The following is a 24,086-nucleotide window of genomic DNA, read 5'->3' as shown; positions in this document are numbered from 1 at the left end:
CAGAGGGTTGTAGCCTTCCAGTACCTGAGGGGAACTTACAAACAGGAGGGAGACTGATGTTATACATGGTCTGATAATGATAGAACAAGTGGGAATGGCTTTAACCTAAAAGAGGTGAATTTTAGGTTAGATGTTAAGAAATTTTCTACTCTGAGGGTGGTGAGGCACTTGAAAGAGGTTGTCCAGAGAAGTTTTTGAAGTCCCATCCCAGCCGCAGAAGTATTCAAGATCAGGTTGGATGAGGTTCTGGGCAGCCTGGTGCGCAACCCTGCCCATAGCAGTGAATTAGATGATCTTTAATGTTCCTTCTTCCTAACTGGTGAGTTAATTAAAGCAAAAAGAATTCATTGCAAAAAGCAATTATTTAATGTAAAGAGGCTAGGGTTAAACAGACACATACGGGGAAACTCTCCCATTGAGTCATGTGGTTCAGTGTGGACTCCTTTGCTTCCTAAACTCCTTTAACCATGACGGTAAGGAGCTTTGGTGGGAGTAGATCCACTCTTATTCCAAGACTTGGTTGTGCACTTCAACATAAACTGTTGACCAACCTAAAATATTATCTTAGAGAAGATAAAAGGCTTGCAGTCAATCTAAGATGTGATCTTAAGAACGTTCACAAGACCAAAACAAATCAGTCTCTTACTGAAGATCTGTACTGGCAATTGTATGGTAATTGTTGAGTCATGACCTGAACCACTGACTGAGTACCTGGGGAAAAGACCCAGTCAGCCCTGGGAACATAGGTGAAGGTAATTCACCTGTGTGACTGGAAGGGGTGGAGCCTGGCTCCACCTCTCTTAGATCTCATTTAAAGGTTGACTGACGCTGTGGAAGGATTTCTTGTTGGAGATCCTTCCCTTGCAGAGTTTTTCTCTAGACCTTAGATCTTCAGAGACAGGTGAGCACTTTTCCTTTTCCTTTGTAACACCTATCATTTGCACTAGTCCCTTTTGCTCTTACACCTCCTGTAACACCATTCCATTGTGTTGATCTTTCTGATTGTTACAGCAACGCACCTTGACATTAAGGTATATGAGATCTCTGTGTAGGTGTAACCTGTTGTACAGCTCACAACCATGCAGGAGAGCTTAAGAGGCTCTTGGGCTGCTTGCTATTTATGGCATAATATGATTGACTCTCAATTGTGGGTTGTTTTTTTTTTTTTGGTGCATGCCTCATCGTTCCTCAGCTGTTGAACCAGCTGTCTACTCCAAGTTTTTTTTTTTTTTTAACTCCCCCTAGTTTGCTGTGAACTGCTGTAACATCCCTCACAGGCATTGATCTATGAGTGACATTGATGGATGATTGAATTCAAAAGCAATAAAAAGTTACAAGCAGGAGGAGCAACAATGTCTTGGATTAAGGTTAAGGATAGTCTGCTCAGATGTAATAGCAGTACATACAGTAAAAAAAGGAAGGCCTGTACAGTTCTTGGGTTGGTGGAGATTTCAGACAAGACACTCTTGCTTCTACTGCCAAACCGAAGATGAGATCTGGGAAAGGGTGGATTCTGGCTCCACTCCTTCTGGTCACTCAGGTGCATTGCATGAACCTGAGCTCCCATTGGTTGGCCCTGCCTTCCCACCAAGGGCTCAACTACTGGTTCAAGCTGTGACTTAGCATTTCCACTGCACTCCATCCCTTCAAGTTATGAACCAATGACTGAGCAGGTTAATGGTCAGCCCTTTCCATTATTGTGACCCAATGCACCATGACACCTGTACAATTACCCCTCACAGTGTAGACTGACAAGATATGAGGCAATTGAAGACTGGTTCCTTGTTGGAGTCTTTACTTCTCTGTGGGCCAGTCCTCAATGGTTCTCCTAGAGGCACACAGTTGTTTGGGCCAATGAAGGTTCGGCTCATGTTCTATCAGTCCCATTTATTTCAAAGGCTGTTACCAGGTGTCACACTGATCTTGCAGTGATGCTGGACTGTCTTAATATCATGATGCTTCTCCTGGTGATTCTGTGGACTCAAAGAGACTCACGGGCGTAGTACAGATGTTTCAGAGGCACAAGGAGGCACAAACCCCTGAACTGACAAGGTTGTTTTAACTACAACTTCGGCTGTTTGGGTTATTGATTCTGCTGCCTGTAAGGCGGAGTAGATGATCAATAACTGTTTCTCAATCATACTATATCTTTCTTCTGCTCTTTGTCAGACCTGAGACCAGAATCCAGCTGGGGTTTGAACAGAACTTGGGCGCTGCCAGAAACCCCAGCCAAACCTGTCCTGAGTTACATGGACAACTAGTTTGGCTGAAAGGGTAGTAATGAATATGTCCAGCACCTTGGCCTACTTAACAGCTATTTTTGTTTGCTGGAAGGCCTCCTGTTCCATTAACATCTCTCTCTCTAAGTCCAACTCTCCCACAGTTCCCTGGAGACATAATATCTCTATGACCAGTATATACTCCAGGACTGGGATAACAGATGCCCAGTCCTCAGGTGTTCTCCTTCTCCCAGGTCAGCCACCAATTAGGCAGCCTGCTGGACAACGGTATCTGAGGCCACTAAGGATTCAGTATGGACACTGTCACACTGGTGGGAAGGCACCTGTTGTAGCATGAGATCTCTCATCCCTGTTTAAAACTTAACTAGGTCTGGACTTTCAAAGGCATCATCATAGACTGTCTCCTTCATACTTTGATCTCTAATGTAATTTTGAAGCTCTGCCTTTGAGGTTCACAAACCGGTATTTGCTGGAATGTCACTCTTATTTGGCCTTGTGATTCTACACATGGCTACTAACCACTGAATTAACAAATGATTTTCATCATTGTGCATTACCATTGCATGTAACTTTTGCCTGAGGGCCAGATGTGTTGTAATGGTCACACATATAGAAATCTCTGGTCCTTTAAAAAGCATTCTCTCAATCCCCATATCTGACAGTCATAGGAGGCAAGCTGTTATGCTCTCTCCCAGATTTTGTTTAAACTGTTGCAACAAATCTGTAAGTTTGGTGCCCCTGTGCATGCGTGTAATGACACGTGGAGTGGTGTGGGTAGGGGGCCACTCCTCAAGTGGCAGCCCTACAGGTCTATCCTGAACCTTTTTTGTTTGTTTTGGGGGGTAATGAATGGCTTCATTCCTAGAGGTTCTGAGGTTCCCAGATCTTCCCGTTGAGCCTTTCTTGTCCTATTAGATTTTTTCCTTTTATTTTTGGGTTCAACAGGGATTCAAGGATCCAGCTGATCTAAATCCCTTTTCCTTCACTAATGATATAGTCCCTAATTTTATAGGTGAAGTACAAGTTGAGGATGGGGCAGTTTGCCCTGTCAGAAGTGTAATTTTACTTTCCAACTGTCTGACATGAGCTTTCAAAAGCTCATTTTCCTTTTATTGTTCTTCCTATAGTTAATAGTAGCAGCCATGCTACAGCAAATACTGCCATTTTAGAAGGGGATTTAATAATGGGACCATTGTCCCTTATGGGTCCCCATTCCTCAATAACTTGTACTACACTTAGCAATGGGGAAACCAAGACCAAATCGCAGAGTTTCCCCAGGAGTTCCTCATTTGGAGTTTTACAGGTTTCAGTGGCGAGACAGTGCACTATTCCCTTGAGGTAGTTCATCCTTAGTATATAGACTGCTCCTGCCTTGCTCACTAATTGTTACATGAAGGAGGAGTAGCAAGGTCTTGGACTAAGGTGAAGGATGGTCTGCTCAGATGTAATAGCAGTAGGTACAGAAAAAGGGAAATGAACTTATGTACCTCAGGAAGGCCCATATGGTCCTTGCATTGGTGGAGATATCAGACAAGATACTCTTGTCACCACTGCCAACCCTTAAATGAGGTCCAGGAAAGGGTGGATCCTGGCTCCACCCCTCTGATCACTCAAGCGCATGCTCCCCGGGTTGGCCCTGCTGGTTCAAGCTGTGACTTAGCATTTCCACTGCACAAAATAATCTTTAAACTGTTGTACCTGTTTTTTATTCCATTAGAATGCGTGTTTATGGTCCTTTGGAGTGTTGATATTTAAGAAACGGAGGAGAGAAGATTTGGTGGGAATTATGTCTCCCTCTCATATGCCCACCACATATTCATTAGGGTTATGGAATAGTTTAGATAGGCTTTGAGGTTAGGTTACGATGTCTACATTTAAGTTTGGCTGCGGCAGCTTTACTGGCTTCCTTCAGTGGTAAATTAGGCTAAATGTTTCACAGTAAATTTCTGAAGAAACAGAAGGTGTGGATCTGCTTGTAAAAATAGCTGGAAAGGAAAAAGCCAGGCAGAACTTGTCAGAAGCTGGGAGCCTTGTGCAGGATATTAAATAACATTGTCATCACAGGTCTGTACGGAAAAATAGAATACAGAGTTCTTCTATCAGTCAGTGTTAGATTCATGCTGAATGATCACAGATAATAAAACATTAATATTTATTATCAGCTTAAAGCGTACTGAGTGTGAAAAGGCACCCATGCTCTGGCTTGATGATGAAAAGGATGACTTTTCATTTGGCTAGGTCCAGCTGTGTACCTGATACTGTTCAGACAGAAAGTAGGCTGAGGTGAAAGATGCCACTGCAGAGCATGGAGCTGCGCCATGCAATGGGAAGTTTTTAGTTCCCAAGCTAGATGTGAAGAAACTGGTTACAGCAGAAGCTTCCCACCCTAGTGTAATATATAATAAATTAGTTATAAAAGCATAGGTTATAGAGAGCTGTGTAACTCAGTGAGGGTTTGTAAAGAAAGGATTTGAAAAACATTTCTGGAAAGAAAAACAAAGAAAAAGTAGAGAGTTCTCCAAATCTGTATCTGAAACAATTTGTATGGGCAAAGAAAGGCATAGGTGTGAGATGACTCTGGAAAAGCAACTGGAAATTCGCTGTACCCTCAGTATAAATCCTTTTCATTCATAGGTCAGCCTTTAGTGCTTGCAGATTAGGAGAATCTTCCACTGGCTACTCAGCAGGCATCTGTTTCTATGACAGTTTTGATCGTGATGCTGAGAGAGCCTTGTTAGATGAAGTGTACGCCACATTTACCTGAAAGTGCCCCATGCTAGCTTGTGATGCCTAATCTCTTTTATTGATCCTACTAGCTGGTTTCTGGAGCCATTGATTTTCCTTGTTGTCTGTTTGTGGCCTTGACTCTTTAATGTTTATTTAGACTAGTCTCCATAAATTGCTTCTGGTGCAGAGGGTGAGGAAGGCAGCAGGAGGTCAAGGGTGAATGTATACCTGTCCACATATATAAATCACAGCTTTTGTTCTTTGCTGTTTTTTGTGAACACTGTTTGCTGGGTGAATAAAAATAAAGTATTCTACTAAAACATGGAGAAGCTATTACTAATTCCCTTGTGTCTGCAATTTTATTGCAGTCTAGGTTTTCAATTTTCTGTATCTTAACAGTACCTCTTGTTATCTACTAAAACATGTAATGTTTCTTTGTGTTAAGAGAGAGACATGAAGAGGGTGAAGAATTGTTTGTTTGCCAACACAGATCTGAACTTTTAAAACAAAGAGTGAGTGTATTTTGTTGGTGAGTTTTTGTTTTGTTCTTTTCTTTCCTCTTTGTCTGTTCTTAAATTTCAGACTTTGTACAGAATAGTAGGGTTCATCAGTGGTGTGCTTAATGATACTTGTGCAAACAAGTAAGCATCTCTCTTGCTGACAGAATCCAAATCTCTATCCATTTAAGTGACGCTAGCCTTCACTGATCAAAAATGGCAGTACTGTTCCAAAAGGAAGACACGTCACCTTCTCTCATCGTATCACTGACAATGCTGGCAGAATGGGCAATGGCTGAAATAAGAGGAGTACATCCTGAAAATTCCAAGGGAGAAGACCCACGTTTCATTTTAACAGTGAGTTGCTAGGAAGTTATAGCTTTAAATCAATGGAAAATATTTTGCAGCAGCTGATTTTTTTCTCTGAAGTAGTAATTATCATAGTCTGCACAATGTGTACAAGTGGTTCTCCTGAGTCTAGGAGGTCCATAATCAACAGAGCTGCAGTCCAGACCAGTATTCTGTCTGTTCATGCAGAAACATTGTGTACAGTTATGATGTCTAAAATAAATCAAAAGACAATGGAGAAGCAGTTCCAAGATAATAAAGGGAGACTTTACTGGCTATACCTTATTGACCACAATATCTGATTCTGGGTTTTGTTTTGTTTTGTTTTCATTTGACCTCCATTGCACACTCACTAAACTTAAAGTTGCATTCATTTTAAAAAGGAGACTTAACAACACTGGCAGGATAAATATTTGGTCTAATATTCCTCTTATTTCAATCTCTATCTCACACAAAGGTCAATGTAACTTACGTTTTTTGAATCCCACTAAACATACATTGCAAATGACCAGCACTCAGAAAGAATTCTCAAATAACTGTTCAGATTGCTATTTCAGCACTTTTGAGGATTAATGGCCAGAATAATTTCTTTGAAAAGTCTTCAAGTATCTTGAAACTGTCCTAACATACTCTAATTTATGTGTAAGGCCTGCGGTAGTGCAGATGCTAGCTGGTAGCCTGTAGGTAGAGGTGTTCGCCAGGGGTCAGGACTGGATCTGGTCTTTTTCAGTGTGTTTGTCAGTGACCTGGATGAAGGGATAGGATGCACCTTCAGCAGGTTTGCTGATGATTTGAAGCTAGAAGGAGTGGCTGACACACCAAAGTCTGTGCTTCCATTCAGCAAGACCTGGACAGGTTGGAGAGTTGGGAGGAGCCTGATGAGTTTGAACAAGGGCAAGTGTAGAGTCGTCTTATTCCACCTGGGGAGGAATAACTGCATGCATCAGTACAGGTTAGAGGCTGAACTGCTGGAGAGGAGCCCTGCGGAGAAGAACATGGGTGTTGCGATGGACTACAAGTACAGTGTGCCCTTGTGGCCAAGAAAGCCAATGGCAACCTGGTGAGGTTATGTCTAGAGTCCTGTGTCCAGTTCTGGGTTCCTCAGTTCAAGAAAGACAGGGGAGAGTCTAGTAGAGGGTCACAAAGAATTATGGTCCTGGAGCATCTTGCTTATGAAGAAATGCTGAGAGACCTGGGACTGTTCAGAATGGAGAAGAAGGATTATTAATATCTAAAGAGTGAGAGTTGTGGATGGGGCAAGGTTTTTTTCAGTGAAGCCCAGTGACAGATCAAGGAGAACAGGCACAAACACATAGGTGGTTCCACCTGAACATCAGAAAGAACTTTACTTTGATAGTGAGAGAGTACTGGAACAAACGACTGAGAGATGCCATGGAATTTCCTTCTCTGGAGATATTCAAAAACCCACCTGGACGCTTTCCTGTGAAACCTGCTTTAGAGAACTTTAATAGCAGAGGGGCTGGACTAGATCAGGTATGTCTAACTCACAGCCCATGAGTTGCATGTAGTCTGAGACAGCTCATGTGGCAGCCTGCCCCTGCCCCACACCATCATGGCAACTGTTCTTCATTTCTGAGTGTACGGGCCCAGCCCCAGGTATGCACTCAACAATCAGCAATGACAAAACTATCAGTGTGTTAACACTGTCTGAGCTGAAACCAGGACACAGGAAGGATGCAGTGATAGCTCAAGTTAAGGCAAATAATTCTATGCATTTTGATAGGTTGGATAAACACCATCCTATGAAAAATATGCAGCCTTACTTTGCATTTTGTTAAAGGAATTTGACAATAGGTTTCAAAGTATCATATAAATTGTAATTTCTTGTATGTTTGCAACTCTATTTTTAGTTGACATAAATCACTTGCCAGTTTTCAGAAGGAGCATATAGAATTGCAATCAGATATTCAATTCAAAATAGAAACTGATCATGTGTTTCTACTAAATTTATAAGACCTCTCTTAGTAAAGAAGAACATCCTGTGCTTCACAATCATGTCATATTCATGTCATTGCCTTTTGGCATTATGTACATTTGTGAACAAGTGTTTTCAAGTATGAAGTACAGGAAGAATAAAATGTCATCAAAAAAATCTCTGACAAACACCTTGAGAGATCACTAAGAATTGCAATAGCTTCCATTGAACCAGACTGATACATTAGTTTCACAAAAGCAAGACCAAATATCCCACAAGTTTTATGGTTTTATTGCTCTTTTTTATGTTTATATTTTAGAAATTTTTTTTTCTTACATAAATTAACTACACTACATCTTTTGTGTGATACTTCCTCTTCACTCAGGCAAACCAAAAAGTTGAACACCCATGGAATAGATGATCTCCAGAGGTCCCTTCCAACCTGTGCGATTCTCTGAAAGGAGCTATGCTAGGAAGCTGTGCATACCTTCATAAATCAAAGCTTTATATTTCATAATCTGTATTTTTTAGGTAGATAATGTTCTGGTTCTAGACAATATAAATTACAGAGGGAAGGGATATGTTTTCAATATTGTGCCTGTACATAAGTGGAGTGTAACTTCAGAATTAGGATAAATAGAAGAAAGCAAACTGCATTAAGATATCAAAGAATACTCCCTAGATTGTTGTGCAGGTTCCTGAAATAAAGTAATCCTTAAATTTTGAAGGAGATAGGGAAGAATGATAGAGGGAAACATAAATACTTCTAACCTGCAAATCTTACACTATAAGAATATTTACTGTAGTTACTTGCTCTGATGAATACTACAGCTGAAGGAACATCCACATTTAATTGTAACCATCTACTTGCAACCAATTGTTTCTTTATTTAAAACAAGAAAAATGACCAACTTCTCAAGGAAATGAGCATTAATTCATATGCAGGTTGCTCTGAAAGTAATGCTTCACATTTATTTCCATGGAAACTACAGAAGATACAAACAGAATAATAACACTATTTGAAACAAATCCTAAGCTAAAAAAAAGACTGTTTTTCAACATAGTCACCACTAATGGGATGAGGTCCAACAAGACCAAGGGCCAGGTCCTACACTTGGGCCGCAACAACCCTAGGCAACGCTACAGGCTTGGGGCAGAGTGGCTGGAAGGTTGTGTGGAGGAAACGGACCTGGGGGTATTGGTCAATGCTCGGCTGAGCATGAGCCAGTAGTGTGCCCAGGTGGCCAAGAAGGCCAGTGGCATCCTGGCTTGTATCAGAAATAGTGTTGCCAGTAGGAGTAGGGAAGTCATTGTCCCTCTGTACTCAGCCCTGGTGAGGCCGCACCTCGAGTACTGTGTCCAGTTTTGGGCCCCTCACTGCAAGAAAGACACGGAGACCCTGGAGCATGCTCAGAGGAGGGTGACGAAGCTGGTGAGGAGTCTGGAGCACAGGCCTTATGAGGAGGAGCTGAGGGAGCTGGGATTGTTTGGCCTGGAGAAGAGGAGGCTCAGGGGAGACCGTATCACTCTCTATAACTACCTGAAGGGAGGTTGTAGTGAGCTGGGGATGTGAGCCTCTTCTCTCTTGTAACTAGTAGGACGAGGGGGAATGGCCTCAAGTTGCACCAGGGGAGATTTAGGCTGGACATTAGGAAACGCTACTTTTCTGCAAGAGTGGTCAGGTGCTGGAATGGGCTGCCCAGGGAGGTGGTTGAGTCATCATGTGTGGAGGTGTTCAAGAAACATTTAGATATAGCATTGAGAGACATGGTCTAGTGGGGTTATTGGTGGTAGGTGGATGGTTGGACTGGATGATCTTGTAGGTCTTTTCCAACCTAGCTAATTCTATGATTCTGTGATTCTATTTGCTATGCATTTTCACCAGTGATGGAAAAGATCTTGCAAGCTGAAATTGGAAAAATCTGCACCTCTGGAAGTGATTCACTGTTTCACAACTGCTGACCACCTTGTTGCTGTGAAAATGTTGCCTGTGAAGTCCATATTGCATTGGCTCGAACAGATGGAAGCGGGAATGCGCTAAATCTGGGCTATACAGTGGATGTGGTCTGATATTCCAGCCAAGACTGACAATGTGCTCCACAGTCCTCAAACTGGCACGGAGTCTGGTGTTACCATGTTGCAAAAGAAAAGCTGTCTTCTTCTCTGGCCTAACTCTGAACATTTGAGCCTTCAGCTTCATGATGTAGTGGTCAGAGCTGACGGTCCCAAAAATCCAGAAGGATCACCCGTTTCCTATCCCAAAAGATGATGACTCTCTTTACCCATTGAGGACAGTGTGACATCTTTTTCAGTGGGGAATTCATATGCCTACACTTCGACCGTTGTTTTTACTCTAGCACATAGTGGTGACACCACATCTCATCACCAGTAACGACGAGATCCAGAAAATGGTAACCTTCAGCCTCAGATCTGTCCACTAGGTCCTGATAAACTTGCATGCAATGTTCTTTCTGTTCTTGTGTGAGCATCCATGGGACCCACCTGGACGAAACTCTGCAATATTCTAACATTGCATTCATAATTTCCAACATATTATAGCTGATATCCAGCTCTATACACAGTTCCCTGGTCATAATCAGCTGATTTACCTGGATGTACTAATGAAGATGTTCTTCATTTTGTGGTGTGACAGATGTGCATGGCCTTCAAGAATCTGGCTTGACATTCACATTGCTGTTACCACAGGTGAAACACGCTGCCACTGCCTCACTGTGCTCATATCCACTATTTGCTCTCCACAAATGTTCAGCAAGCTTTGCTGAATGTCAATAGGTGCCATTTTTTTTTCCACATGGAGGAATTTAGTAACATACTTTTGCTTCATATGCTCTTCCATGTCAGACGCCATTTTGTCAGACTATCCCTCTGCTGCCATCTGTCACACAGCAGCAAAATGTAATGGAATATTGGTGGAAAGGTTTGACTTCTACTGCCCTACCACCAGCATCCACCTCTGATATTGTGGGCCAAAGCAATGAAATAGAAAGCATTACTTTTGGAGCAGACAAATATTTCCATATATCTAGTGTGAAGAACAACAAGTGTAATATAATATAATACAATATGAACAGTACTTTTCTGTGTATGGAATTAATTTGGCAGTTGTTAAAATTATTGGCAAAATTCTTGCTTGCTTTACTGCAAGAGGGAGCAGATGATCTTGGACAAAAGAGATCTGCTTGATCTGAGGTAAGTTCTGCTGGGAGCATAACAAGAGCACAAGCTTTCTTCAGTAAGTAGTGCCTGAGTACACCAAGCAATGTCCTCCACTACAGATTATTCTGTACTAAAATATATTTTTATACAACTGAGTTTAGTAATACAAAATATCTCATGAGCATTTAACTACTTGAAGTGTGTTTCTGTGAAGCTGTTTTTTGATGTTTTTTTTTTGTGTTCGTTTAGGTTTTTATGGATTTTTTTGAGATTTTTTTTTTTAAAGAAAGTAGAAAAGGAGGTTGCTTACCTTTATTTTTCTATGATTCTATGTTTTTCCCCCTGGAAAAAAAAATATTTTAACTTCACATTTTTTCCATCTGATGTCAGGAAATTGCATTAGAGTTTATTTTCACTCATGACTGACATTCAAATACCAGAAATGAAAAAAATCAGGGATGGTGAGGAATAATAATACATTTATGTCTATAAATAGCCATGATACGTTTAGTTAGATTACCTAACAGAAGACTAAATCTTGGCAAGTTTACTTACAGTGGCCAAACTCTGCCAATTAATTTTCATCCAGATCGTCTCTTCTAATCCTCTCTTGCTCAGCCTATCTGAATAATTTTTAAAGGTGTTTTGCTGTTGTTGTTTTTCTTACTTGTTCGATTTTTTTTTTTTTGGGGGGGGGGGGGGTGGAAGGTCCTTTTGTTTCCTCTTACTTTTCTATCCCAGTAACAACAGGCAAATAAACAACATTTTGGGTGAGAATAAGTCACAGATTAAATGTCAGGGGGCTTACTATGTTGGGGATAAGGCCAAAGACACTTAGAAAAGTGTGAAATTTCATCATGCATCCATTACTCCAAACTAGCAATCCACAAGGAACACAATTTAAAGTAGGAGCCAATTCATTTCCCCAGTGGTTAATTAGATAGTTGAATATTAGCCAAAAGAACTTTGTTCCCACGTTGTGGCATTTGTTTCCTGTGCACAGGATGCGAGAGGAAGAAGGTCGAAGAAGAAGATGGTAAAAGGCAAGCACTGCTGTTTCAGCTTACATCCTGCAGGTCATTAACACAGTCCTTCCTCTGCAGTGTTAAGCAGTTTCTTTCCAAATGTCACTTTCTCATCAGCCAGAAAGGGCAGAACCCAAACAGAAGCAGATCTACTTTGAAATGTTCCTAGTTTTTTTTTCTTTTTTTGATGTTAACATGCTTCTGAAGGCAAAAACTGTGTTATTAAGACCAGAACTGAGGCCCTTTTTCAGATCTATATATGGTTTAGGGCAGTCCAGCTGAGAAAAATGTATAAATGAACAATCTCTGTCATAACTCATGGCTACAAATGGAGGGAGGAAAAACAAAGAAACAAAAGACACACAGAAAAACAAAGAAAAAATTGTTGCAAATCCACTTTCTATACTCACAGTGGAAGCTGATTTGTCACAGTCTGTTTCCACCACTGAGCTGACAGAGGAATGTTGTATGCGTGGTCTTCTGAGGGGGGGGGAAATCCGTATTTCCACACAGATCTGCAAGAGGCAAAAGGTAACATGCTACCTGAGTTATTATTTCAGACAATTTTGTCACTTATAATTAAACATAAAAAAAAGAGCTAGATGAGAAACTCTAGCCAAAATAATAATAATTAAAAAAAGCTCTGATGTTTTATAGACTCAAATTAGGAAAACTGTGAAGGTGAGTACTTAAAAAAAAATAAGCAACTGGTGCTACAATCAATTAGTCTCATACACTAAGCAATAGAATCATAGAATTATATTAGAATCATAGAATGGCTTGGCTTGGCAAGGATCTCAAAGATCACTCAGTTCCAACCCCCTGCTCACTTCTCAGAGAGGCTTATGCTGAGCAAATTAAAACTATAGATTAAATCCAGCTGAAATAAATAAATAAAAAACAAAAGTTTAGGAGAAAGAGACCTACTTGCAGTAGTAAATAGCCTTCATTTGCAGAAATCAGTGGCCTTGTTCATATTTAAGGGCTAAGAGCTCTGAGTCAGAGCAGAAGCGTGACTGAGTCTTTGATACTTAGGCAAGTAATCAAACTACTAGGGTATTTCTTACTTAAAGGTATTGATTTCCCTAGAAGATCTACCTATACTTGTGGTCAAAACTCCTACGTTAAAACAGAATTTTTTTCTTTATCAGTGTGTCAGCATTTTCAAACAGAACCTTTTGGCCTTGGCTCAGGTCTGTGCTGAATTCCTGAGTAGCAGAAAATTCAAATTTTTGTCACAGAATAGTATACAATGTAACTGACCCACTGAATAGCAGAGCTCATTCCTGGCACCGGGAGCCAATCACTATTGACTAACTAGGTTTTCCTTATTTTATGTAAATAAAACAATGATTAGTTTGGGAATGGCTGGGACATTATTCCCTATCACTCAAGGAAATATATATATTTAAGGCCTTGAAGTTTGGAGTCACTCCAAAGCTGACCAAAGCTGAAGCTGAATATAAATTTAAAATTTTGGGCAAGCATGTGACTAGACTTCCTTTTATTTCTCTTTCTTTCTTCTAAACACTATTACCCTGCATCATGATTTTTTAAGCCTGCATTCCTGCCAAAGAAACAGCTTCTCCTTTGCGTCAATGACTGCTTGTTTCTGTTGTAATGCTCTTCCTTATTTGTGTGCATTTAAATAATACTTTGGTTTTCAGGCACACTGTTTCAAATCCATATCCACATTAAAACTAAACTTTTTTTTTTTTTTCTAGGTTAGATTTCAATGGAATCAGTTTCTCAAGATGCAAATGATTAGTATGAACCAGGAATCCCGTAGTCTGATGCTTCTCTGTGGGCCTTCCACTCTCTTATTTTCAGTTTCTTCAGTGATACATAAACCATCAGAACTGTTTGCATTTGGGAGGCTACCATATCTTGCAGCTGCTTGGCTGATGGCCATTTGGGATTTTCTGAACAATCTGCATTTTGAAAAGTACATCAAAAAATGAAAGACTCAACGTGAGCAGGCAATGTATGCTTGCTGCCCTGAAGGCCAACTGTATCCTGGGTTACATTAAAATAAGCATAATCAGCAGGTCAAGGGAGGTGATTCTGCCTCTCTGCTCTGCTCTCATGAAACTTCACCTAAAGTACTGCATCCAGTTCTGGGAAACCCAACACAAGACGGAAATCAAGCTGTTGGAGTGGATCCAGAGTAGGGCCATAGACATGATCAGAGAGCTGGAGCACCTCACTATGGAGACAGGCAGAGAAAGTTGGGGCTTTTTAGCCCGGAGGAAAGAAGACTCCAGGGGGAACATTATAGCAGCCTTCCAGTACTTGAAAGGGCCTACAGGAAAGCTAAGGAGGGACTCTTTATAAGGGCATGTAGATACAGGACAAGGGGGAATGGCTTTACACTGGAAGAGGGTAGATTTAGACTAGATAGTAGAAAGAAATTGTTTACTGTGAAGATGGTGAGACACTGGAACAGGTTGCCCAGTGACGTTGCGAATGCTCCCTCCCTGGAGGCATTCTAGACCAGGCTGGATGGGACTTTGAGCAACCTGCTTTAGAGGTGTCCTTGCCTATAGCAGGGGGGTTGGAACTAAATGATCTGAAAGGTCCCTTCCAACCCAAACCATTCTATGATTCTATGAAAAAAGGATACAGTTACTCTGTCTGGGTAACACAGAGTCCTACCATTTTTGATCCACAGCTGTCTTTGAAAAAAGACATAAATCAGGGTAAAATCTTTAAAGAGTTCAATTTTATTCAGATAAGTGAGAATAAGGGAATATTCTCTAAGTTTATCAAGTTCTTTTAAAAAAGTTCAAAAACTGTGATTAAACTAGAAAAGAGACCCCAAGAATATGTACTGAAAAGGATGTAGAATTTGAAGTAGGAATTACTATGAATCAGATTTTCTCTAAAGTTAATACTCATTTGCACTAGTTCATTGTTGTGGGGTGGCTTCATTTTAAGTCAAAATTGTACTTGAAATATTCAATTGCTTGGATCACCAGAAATTATATGGCCATGCCTTTTAAATATCTCTGTCTCATTTCTCACCTTTGCAGCATCACAGGGTGACTTAAGAGTGGCTGTTAAAAACTCCTTGACCTTGTTGGAACTGGGGAAGTTGATGTTACATACACTGAAGTAATAATGAGGTTATTATTCTGTTTATGCCTACATAATGTGTGTATGAAGTGATGCTTAATAAGAATGGAAGTACTATAAAGCTTCATGAATGGAAATGTGAGATAAACATGTAACGATCATGCAGTGCAAGATGAAAACGTGAAATGAATTTTCAGTGTGGAGCATTCAACATTTTCACAGTGGTATGTCAAGTGCATTTCCTGACCATGGTCAAACATAATAAAAACATAATAAGAGCTGAGGAAAAATGCTAAACATTTTCACACCTTTCAGAGTAGTTTGGATGTTGTTTGATTTTTATTACATGCAGAAATAGGAACTGCTTCTGACCTCACAATTGTTGTGAGAATTTGAATCTCATTTGCTCAAAAACTCCATAATATTGATCGAACAGTAAGTGAAATGGCCTACATGAACTTTGTGTCCACTAAAAAAAAAGAACACTGTAATTTTATGATATTTTATGGCTTCTTTCTTGAAGTCTTTCTTGAGCTTTAAGAAATGAGAATGTACTTTGAAAACTATTACTAGCGGAAGTAAAAAAAAAATTTCAACTGCCTTCCTAAGTTGCGAAAGGATTTTGGACTATTTTTGGTGCTACTCAATATTAATATTAATTGCCATGATACATTTTTGTATAAAAGACTGGCTTCAGGATCTGACAAATTAATGTGGTAATTGTGCTTGCAAAACTGTCTTACAGGCAATTGGGATGCTACCTGTGGAAAAAAAAAGTTATTTCATTCTGTTTGGAAATCAATTAGCTAAAATATCTATTCGCACAAATAAATGTATTTACAAGTGCAAATGAAACCTACATTTTTCACCTGCCTCTATTTACATATGTTTAAAAGTTGTGAATTTTCTTATTTGATTGTGAATAAGTTTATTTTCACCTATATCTCTTTGCCACAACTCCTGAAATTCTAACTTTAAAAACAAATTCTTTTTTTCAGAGAATGAGAGGATATACAATTTTTGTTTGTTTGGATTTTTTGTTGGTTGGCTTTTTTTTTTTTTTTAATTCTTTGTAATATATTTCTGTTTCAAAATACACAGTAAGTGTAATGTTTCAGCCGTATCCCTCTGGTGAGCACTGTCTGCCCAAAATCACATAGTACTTGCCTTCTCCAAAGCCTAGTGTTTGTTTCGGTCTCTCCTTCAGAACTTCATGTGGATTATTTACTTTGAGGGACAAGAACAGTTTGTGCTAAAAGTCCCCCGTATCTTGATGAGTTTAATTACCTGCTTACAGGGATTAACTGTTGTTTTATTTTTTTCCTCTATGCCTGTCTATTACAGACTCTAAAGTAGTGTAATAAATGAATAACCCTTTCAGCTCCATTAAACTGCAAAATAAGAAGACCATATTATTATTACACAAAATCTCAGCCTCATACAGTTAAAACAAAAACACTTTAAAGTCATCTTCTGGGAAAGCTCTACTCCCATACAAGTTCAGCTGACAAAAACAACCTAGGCTTAATTATTAGTAGTAAAGGCCTGTTTGGAATGGTTCTAGATATCCAAGGGGTCTGTGAAGACAAACCAGGAGCATTCATACCATTCCCATAATAGTAAAAATGCAACTGTGTCAGTTTTGAAAGTTGTGCAGGAAAGTGTACAATTCAGCACTTCTACATAGGTATTTAAACGATTCACATGATGTTAAGTAATAACCTAATAAAGATCATTTAGATGATTATTTATTAGATTATTTAAATACACATGATTGTGATCATCTTTCACAAGCATGAAAATGATTGTTCAAATATTTCATTTTTACTCAACTATACAGTTTTTATTAAATAATTTGAATTTGTTTTGTTTGTTCATTTGTTTCTTTGTTTTTGTTTTCTTCTTCTTTTGTTCTGTAGATTAACTTGTGGATTATTTTCACAGCAGTAAGTGGTGTGCGAGTCTCATACACATTTGGTTACTATAAATGCACCCACACCAGAAAGCAAATGATAAACATGAACAGTAAGACTAGAAAAAATAATCGTAATCACGACAAAAAGCACAGACAAGACAAAATGCTGCAATGTTAAGGCACTGTAAGAAGATCTGTTAGGAGTCCTCCCTCTTCTCCTCAATGTGTCACGACACTGGCTGCACCATGTTACAAGATTGCAGTAAACCGAATTTGGATTAAGAAGTTTTCCATGTCAACCCCTTAGGGTAGCTGATTATAGATTTGACCTTTTGAGATTCTGTGTATTTCCCACTTAATCAGTGCTGGAATGAGTTGCAGCTATGGAAACCCTATGGGAAAAGTGAAGCCATCTAAAAATAATGAGTGTCTTTCCCCCTCCCTCCTCTCCTCTCGTTTTGAGGTCTATTGAGCTATGATAACAATCTTAATCTAGGCTACAAAAAAACATAGTATAGCATGAGGTGTTTGCATTATATTGAGAAAATGAAGGGCTTTTGGCAACCTGGAATGTAAACGAAACTTAGCAACACTAATAAAAAATGCTTCACTTGTCCTGCTCCTTCCCACCTCTTCTTCTTTTTCATGCTAGGATTTGTTTGGTTGAGCTAAGGCCTTGTGAAGCTTTTAAAACTGAGTACCTAAGTTTTTGACAGAGTAATTTGTTCTCTCTTGCCTGGGCAATAGTACAAAATTGGAACCATCTCCATTATGTCTTGTTACAGTGACACACTTGGAGGTTTAGATATAATCATAGATAGTAGTCAATTCCGTCATCAGTTCTTTTCTCAGTAGTTGAGGCCTGTGCGCTTTTTCCTCCCTACAGCTTGGTTTCTCTTTTCCTCCTCTCTCCTGCCACCCTCCTAGCTTCACGCCCTCCTCCCCCCAGCAACCATCTGTGAAACTGAACAGCATAATAGATGTAATTAGACCTTCAATAATAGGACTGAATGGAGGAAGCAGTGAGACTCCTTCTCAGGAAGCAATCTGTGTATTAGATCCCCAGGACTGAAAATGCATTTAACAAGGTTTGGGGCTTAGGGATTGTCAGTCTAAGCTTCTGCTTCCCCTAGAGAAAGCTCTACTCAGAATGCAAATCTTCATTTACTATTTCTACAAAAGAGAGGAAAAGAACATTAGCCACATTATTACATACATAATGAAGTGAACTGTATCTGTTAATGTATTTTTCCTTACCAGTAAATCAACAGTTTTCACATGCAAGTAATTATAAATATGTATTTCATCCATGATTTAAAGGTCTTTCCTGGATTTTCCTCATCCATCCTTTGAAAAAGAAAGTTCTGAATGGTGTCAAATCAAAATATATGTTGTCAAACTGGTACTAGCATGTTCCATGCAAGTTCGAAGATTGGACTAATAGAATTCTTGAAGAAACAGTTTATGTAATGTTACTTCCAGGAGGACGGCAGGTATAGCAATGTTTATGTTATCTGCAGATTTCTGTTCCTAACTGTTGGTATTCACATGGGGAAAAAAAAAGAGAAAGAACTTTTAAAAATCAGATTTAGGGAGGAATAAGCACATGGGCATGTACAGGTTAGGGGCTGACTTGCTGGAAAGGAACTCTGAAGAGACCTGGTTGTCCTGGTGGACAACAAGTCGGCCATGAGCCATGAGCCAGCAGTGTGCCCTGGTAGCCTTGAAAGCCAGTGGTATCCTGGGGTGCATTAGAAAGAGTGTGACCAGCAGGTCAAGGAAAGTGATCCTTCCTCTCTGCTGTGCCCTGGTGAGGCCACATCTGGAGTCCTGTGTCCAGTTCCAGGCTGCTCAGTTCAAGGAAAACAGGGAACTACTGGAGAGAGTTTAGTGGAGGGCAACAAAAATGATTAGGGGCCTGGAGCACCCCTTGTATGAGGAAAGGCTGAGAGACTTGAGAGCGCTTACCAAATGTGTAATGGGAGGTAGCCAAGTGGATGAGGCCGGACTATTTTTGGTGATTCTCAGAAACAGAACAAGGGGTAACAAATACAAAATAGAACACAGGAAGTTCCATCTTAACATGAGAAAAGGTTTACTTTGAGAGTGACAGAGAAATGGAACAGGCTGCCTAGAGACAATGTGGGGTCTTTTACTTTGAAGTTATTCAAAACCCATATGGACACTTTCCAGTGAAAACTACTCTAGGGAACTTGCTTTAGCAGGGGTTTGGACTAGATGATCTCCAGAGATTCTTTCCAATCCTTACAATTCTGTGACTCAGTCTTGTCCCTGTGTGACTGAGCCCTCTACTTTTTTTTTATTTCCCTTCCACATCGGGATGTACATGTACCCATTTGTGTCTCTTAGTGGTCACTTGAATGAGATCATACCTCATTATTTTTATCATGTTACTCAGACCTTGACAAACATGGAGATTAAGGAGAGGAATCTGGTCCTCATTCGTGGTCACACCTTCTGCATAACCTTGCTCACAGTTAGAGAGGAGAAAGTTAGATACATCCAAAAGTAAAGGAATGTTTCCAAGGTACTATTCAGAGATTGAGAAGAGAAAGAAAGTCTCATAAAGCCTGAAGAAACTTTTCTTCAGTATCATATTGAGGACAGGCAGAAGGAATTGATAAACTGTATTAGGCCTGTCAAGGAGGCTGCTGCAAGATTGTTTAGGAATCAGTGACTAAAAGCACAGTATCACATATAATCAGAGTGAACTCAGATTTTTGCTGTACTGTGCTGCACATGTGGAATGGCCTGTACTGTACTACATGTTTATTGTATCTATCAGAGAAACCCCACCACCATTTCACAAAATTACAGAATAATAGATGTTCGAAGACACCTTTTGAGATCATTTATTCAACTCCTTGGAAAAGCAGGTTCCCTAGAGTAGGTTTCACAGGGAAGCATCTAGGCAGATTTTGAATATCTCCAGAGAAGGAGACACTGTGGCATATGGCAGCTTGTTCCAGTGGTCTGTCATCCTCAAACTGACCTGTTTTTTTCTCATGAGAAAAGACTTTAAGGATAAGGTTGATTTTTCATATATCACCTCAAGTGACCAAAGGAAGAACTTCTGCTTACAGATAGGATTTGCTCTGTACAGCAAGCCACGGGGAAAATCTGTAAGGCTCTGTCCAGTGCCACATGAACAAGGGATGATCAACAACCTGAAGGAATATACGATTACTTAATGTTATTCCTCTTCACATTTTGTTACTAACAGTACTATTTTATTAAACCATTTGTCATCAGACCCATTTTACTCAGAAACAGAACACTCTCTCTCCCTAACTCCCCCTGCATCTCTCAGAATTATAGCATTTTCCAGGCCTTCCTACTCTGTGGAAAAAGATTTTTGAGATACCTGCCACAAATAAACCCACCATCTTACACAAAATCATTTCTTAAACTTGTTGCCCCTATTCCCCCATCTGTATTTCCTCTCAAAATCTTCATATTCTTCTTTCATGAAACACTTTTCAGCTCTCCTCTAAACTTCTGTTACGTAAATATCTTCCCCAAATTTCTCCTCACACTCAATGTCATGCACAATATGGGCTGTATTTTTTTCAAATCAGAATCAGGAATTTAAGAGCTTTCTTTTTTCTTACTTTTCTTTATTTAATCTGAATACCGTCATTAATACAAGAAGATGTTTAGAGATAAATGGTTTCATTTACTCCAAACATTAATCAGAATTAAGAGACAGATTAACAATGATATTCATTATGTGCCAATTATATACAGTAAATCTTATACTTAATTTAAATCATATGTTTAAAAGAACACATTTTTCATTCATTTTGCACAATCCTATATTAATTAATAATCACTGTCCCCAGTTTCCAGGATACCATCTTTATGTGTATCTTTATCAACTTTTACGTGACACAGTGTTTTAAACTTCATAATTTCATGAGAATTTCTGTTCCATATTTCACAGTTATAATGCCAACAAACAATAAAATCAAAGTCAGACTTTATGCAAGTACAGGATTTAATGAGGTTTGTTTTAAAAAATTATTTTTTAAAATTAAATTTATTTACAATAAATGTAATTTATTTTTAAAAGGACATAATCAAGAGGTTAACCAGAAAAGCCACGCACATTTATATAGAAGATGAACCAGGAAAGGAGATCTTGAGCTGAACTTTTTGGGGAGATCTTTATAATTCACTATAGCTTGAATCACAAGAATTACAAAATAGTTTCAGCAGAACATCTCTCAATTGTTCTACAGTACTTCAGCAGGCTTTTAGATCGATACAAACTAGCTGTGCTTCTTTGACACAGAGTCATGCTTCAAACCTTGCCATGTATTTTTAGGTCTTAACTATCTTTGATCCTTTTCAGTGACTGGATCCACAGCTGGCTCAGAGTGAAGCTCTACTGATCAACCCATACGTGTGATACCCTACAAAACTAACTTGAAAGTTAATTTATATCAATATAATATCTTGGCGAAACCCCATGGGTATGGAGACATAATTGAAAGGAAGGGGATAATCAAACCGTTGTCTTTGACTACAGATAATGAGCAGTGTTATGGGAGAGAATCTATTATCAAACTAATCCCTTGAGAGATCTGAAACAGAATAGCCTAATTCTACACAATTAAATATTTATTTATTTATTTATTTATTGCACATTCAGATACTTCTCATCTGGAGATGTCAGAGTTACAATTATAAAGCTCTGGTCAATTGCCATGACTAATATTAAGTTCATGAACTTCTGTTATCTATATAAAATTAATTCTACTGAATCAATGAGGTAAAAGCCTTCCAGATTACTGAACTATTGAAACATCAGCTCTGACAGTGAAGCAAGATTTCCAATATTACAAACAATTTGTAGGCCAAACAGAATCACAGAATCATAGAATCACAGAATCATAGAATAGCTTGTGCCGGAAGGGACCTCAGAGATCATCAAGTTTCAATCCCCTAACCTGGGCAGGGTTGCCAGCTGCTAGATCAAGCACTAGATCAGGTTGCCTAGGGATTCCATCCAACCTGGCCTTGAACACGCACAGGTATGGGGCACCCACAGCCTGGGCAGCCTGTTCCAGCCCCTCACCAAACTTCCAGCAAAATTTTTCCCCCTGACATCTAGTCTAACTCTCCCCTTTTTTTCATTTAAAACTGCTCTCTCTTGTTCTATCACTATCTACCTGTGTAAAAAGTTGATTTCCCTTTTGTTTATAACCTCTCTTTTAAATATTGGAAGGCTGCTATGAGGTGTCCCTGAAGCCATCTCTTCTCTGGGCGGAACAAACCCAGCTTTCTCAACCTTTCTTCATAGGAGAGGTTTCTATGCCCTCTCATCATCCTGGTGGCCATCCTCTTGATCCACTCCAACAGCTCTAAATCTTTCCTGTGTTGGCCCCAGACCTGGATGCAGTAGTCCAGATAGTGTCTCACAAAGGCACAGAGTTGACAGTTAAAGGATGCAGCTATTTTTACAAGATTTCAGAGAAATAGTTCACTTTTACATATCAAAAAGCCAGTACAAAATATTTCAAGGATTCGGGAAACCACAATAGGTGATCCTCTCTGACAATATCAGAGTTGCTCATATTTGGTTACATTTGGAGCTTGAGTTACAGGCTAATATGAAGCTGAGCTATCATTCTTCTGCCATTCTCCTGCTTCTTTTAGAGATTGTGTACTTTGATTAAAATCTAGTTTCAACCAATTTTCATGTAATAACAACTTTCTTCCAAGAACAAAAATCTAATCCTAACACAGTGACCTAATGTGAGCCTTTAGTTTGCCTGAGACTGCTTATTTGTGAGCAGTTGGGTTTTATTTTCTCTTCCAGGTGAATTGTGAATGCATCTTGAGTGTACTGTGCAATAGTGACCTATACTTACTGGTTGAATCTGTAAGAAGCATCTCCTTACTGCATTTTATATTACATATATGAACAAGTTTCAAAATAATTCAGTATCTCAGTATGAATTCATTTAAAAGACAGGATGTTAATGTCGTAGTAATTCAGTGTATTTTCAAGTACAGAAATCTGTCAAAATGTTATGGTTGGAAGAAATTTTAAAGTACAACAAAATCATAAACTTTCTGAGGTAAGTGAAAGGGCCTTTATTTAGGCTTTTTCCATAGTCGGAGATTACTGTGACAATGTTAAACAATTACGATCCTGTAACTTTGCCTTCCTACTTCTTAATGCTGTAGAAAGTATAGATCTTATTCTTTAAAAAAGATAAATTTAATAGTCAAAACCCTTTTGTACAGCTGCTATTTATTTTTGGAGTATTTTGCTGGAGAAAAAATGTAAGAATAACAATTATAATAGAAAGTCCTGTTTACTTAACTTGAAGTTGTTAGAAATCAAATGTCTACCCATTCCAAATGAGTCTGTCCTCTTGACTTTACAAAAATCCTTACACTAGATGATATCTATTATGTGTTAAAATAATGACATTTTTCAAAGATGAGACTAGGAAAATATTGACTCCTAAAAAAGATATGAATTTTCTACTCTTAGGGTTACTCTTTGGATCAGCTCTGAACAGTACATTCTCTGTATTTTATTGGTTTAATAAATATTCACAATGCTTTTCTTTACAGCTGTCTACTCTTCCCAGGCTGGGTTTAAAAACACGATAATTAAAATTGTGGACATAAATTTGTGTACCTATTAACAAATACACTGCAACCAGAGCTATGTTAACTAGTCAGAATTCCTAGAATTATTAGTGTAATTGTTAGTGTAATTGGACATAAATGCTCATATGATCATTTCATGAAATTTTCAAAGAAAACCAGGAAAACCACCCCTTGTCCTAGCTGTAATGTAAAGATGTAAATAATATCTAAATGAATTTGTGTTTTCTAAGTTTATGTTGATCCAATGCTATTAGCACTTTTTCCCCCTAGGAAACTTTCTCCCAGTGTTCTACTCTTGCAGAACATGCAGAAGGTTACAGTGAAGCTCTAAATTATAAACAATAAATCATATTCTCATTCTCCTGCTGGCAGCTACTATCCACCTGGCCTAGTATATTTTTTTATGACTAGTACTACTCCCCGCAGGTGTCTCTGAATTCTACTTTGCTACTGCGGATTACGTTTCTGAGATTTGAAAGCTCTCCTGTAAACTCA

At 39.1% G+C, this 24,086-nt stretch overlaps 1 long non-coding RNA gene across 1 annotated transcript; it reads left to right on the top strand.

Annotated features, from left to right (window-relative positions):
• On the top strand, positions 852-9,909 carry LOC110389359. The gene is made up of 3 exons (XR_002433176.1): positions 852-901; positions 5,656-5,821; positions 9,634-9,909. It is a non-coding gene; the product is annotated as an uncharacterized LOC110389359 (long non-coding RNA).

Source organism: Numida meleagris, chromosome Z (genome assembly GCF_002078875.1).
Source record: "Numida meleagris isolate 19003 breed g44 Domestic line chromosome Z, NumMel1.0, whole genome shotgun sequence".
Classification (NCBI taxonomy): domain Eukaryota; kingdom Metazoa; phylum Chordata; class Aves; order Galliformes; family Numididae; genus Numida; species Numida meleagris.
The sequence above is the reverse complement of the archived record's forward strand: the minus strand, read 5'-3'. Positions and strand labels throughout refer to the sequence as shown.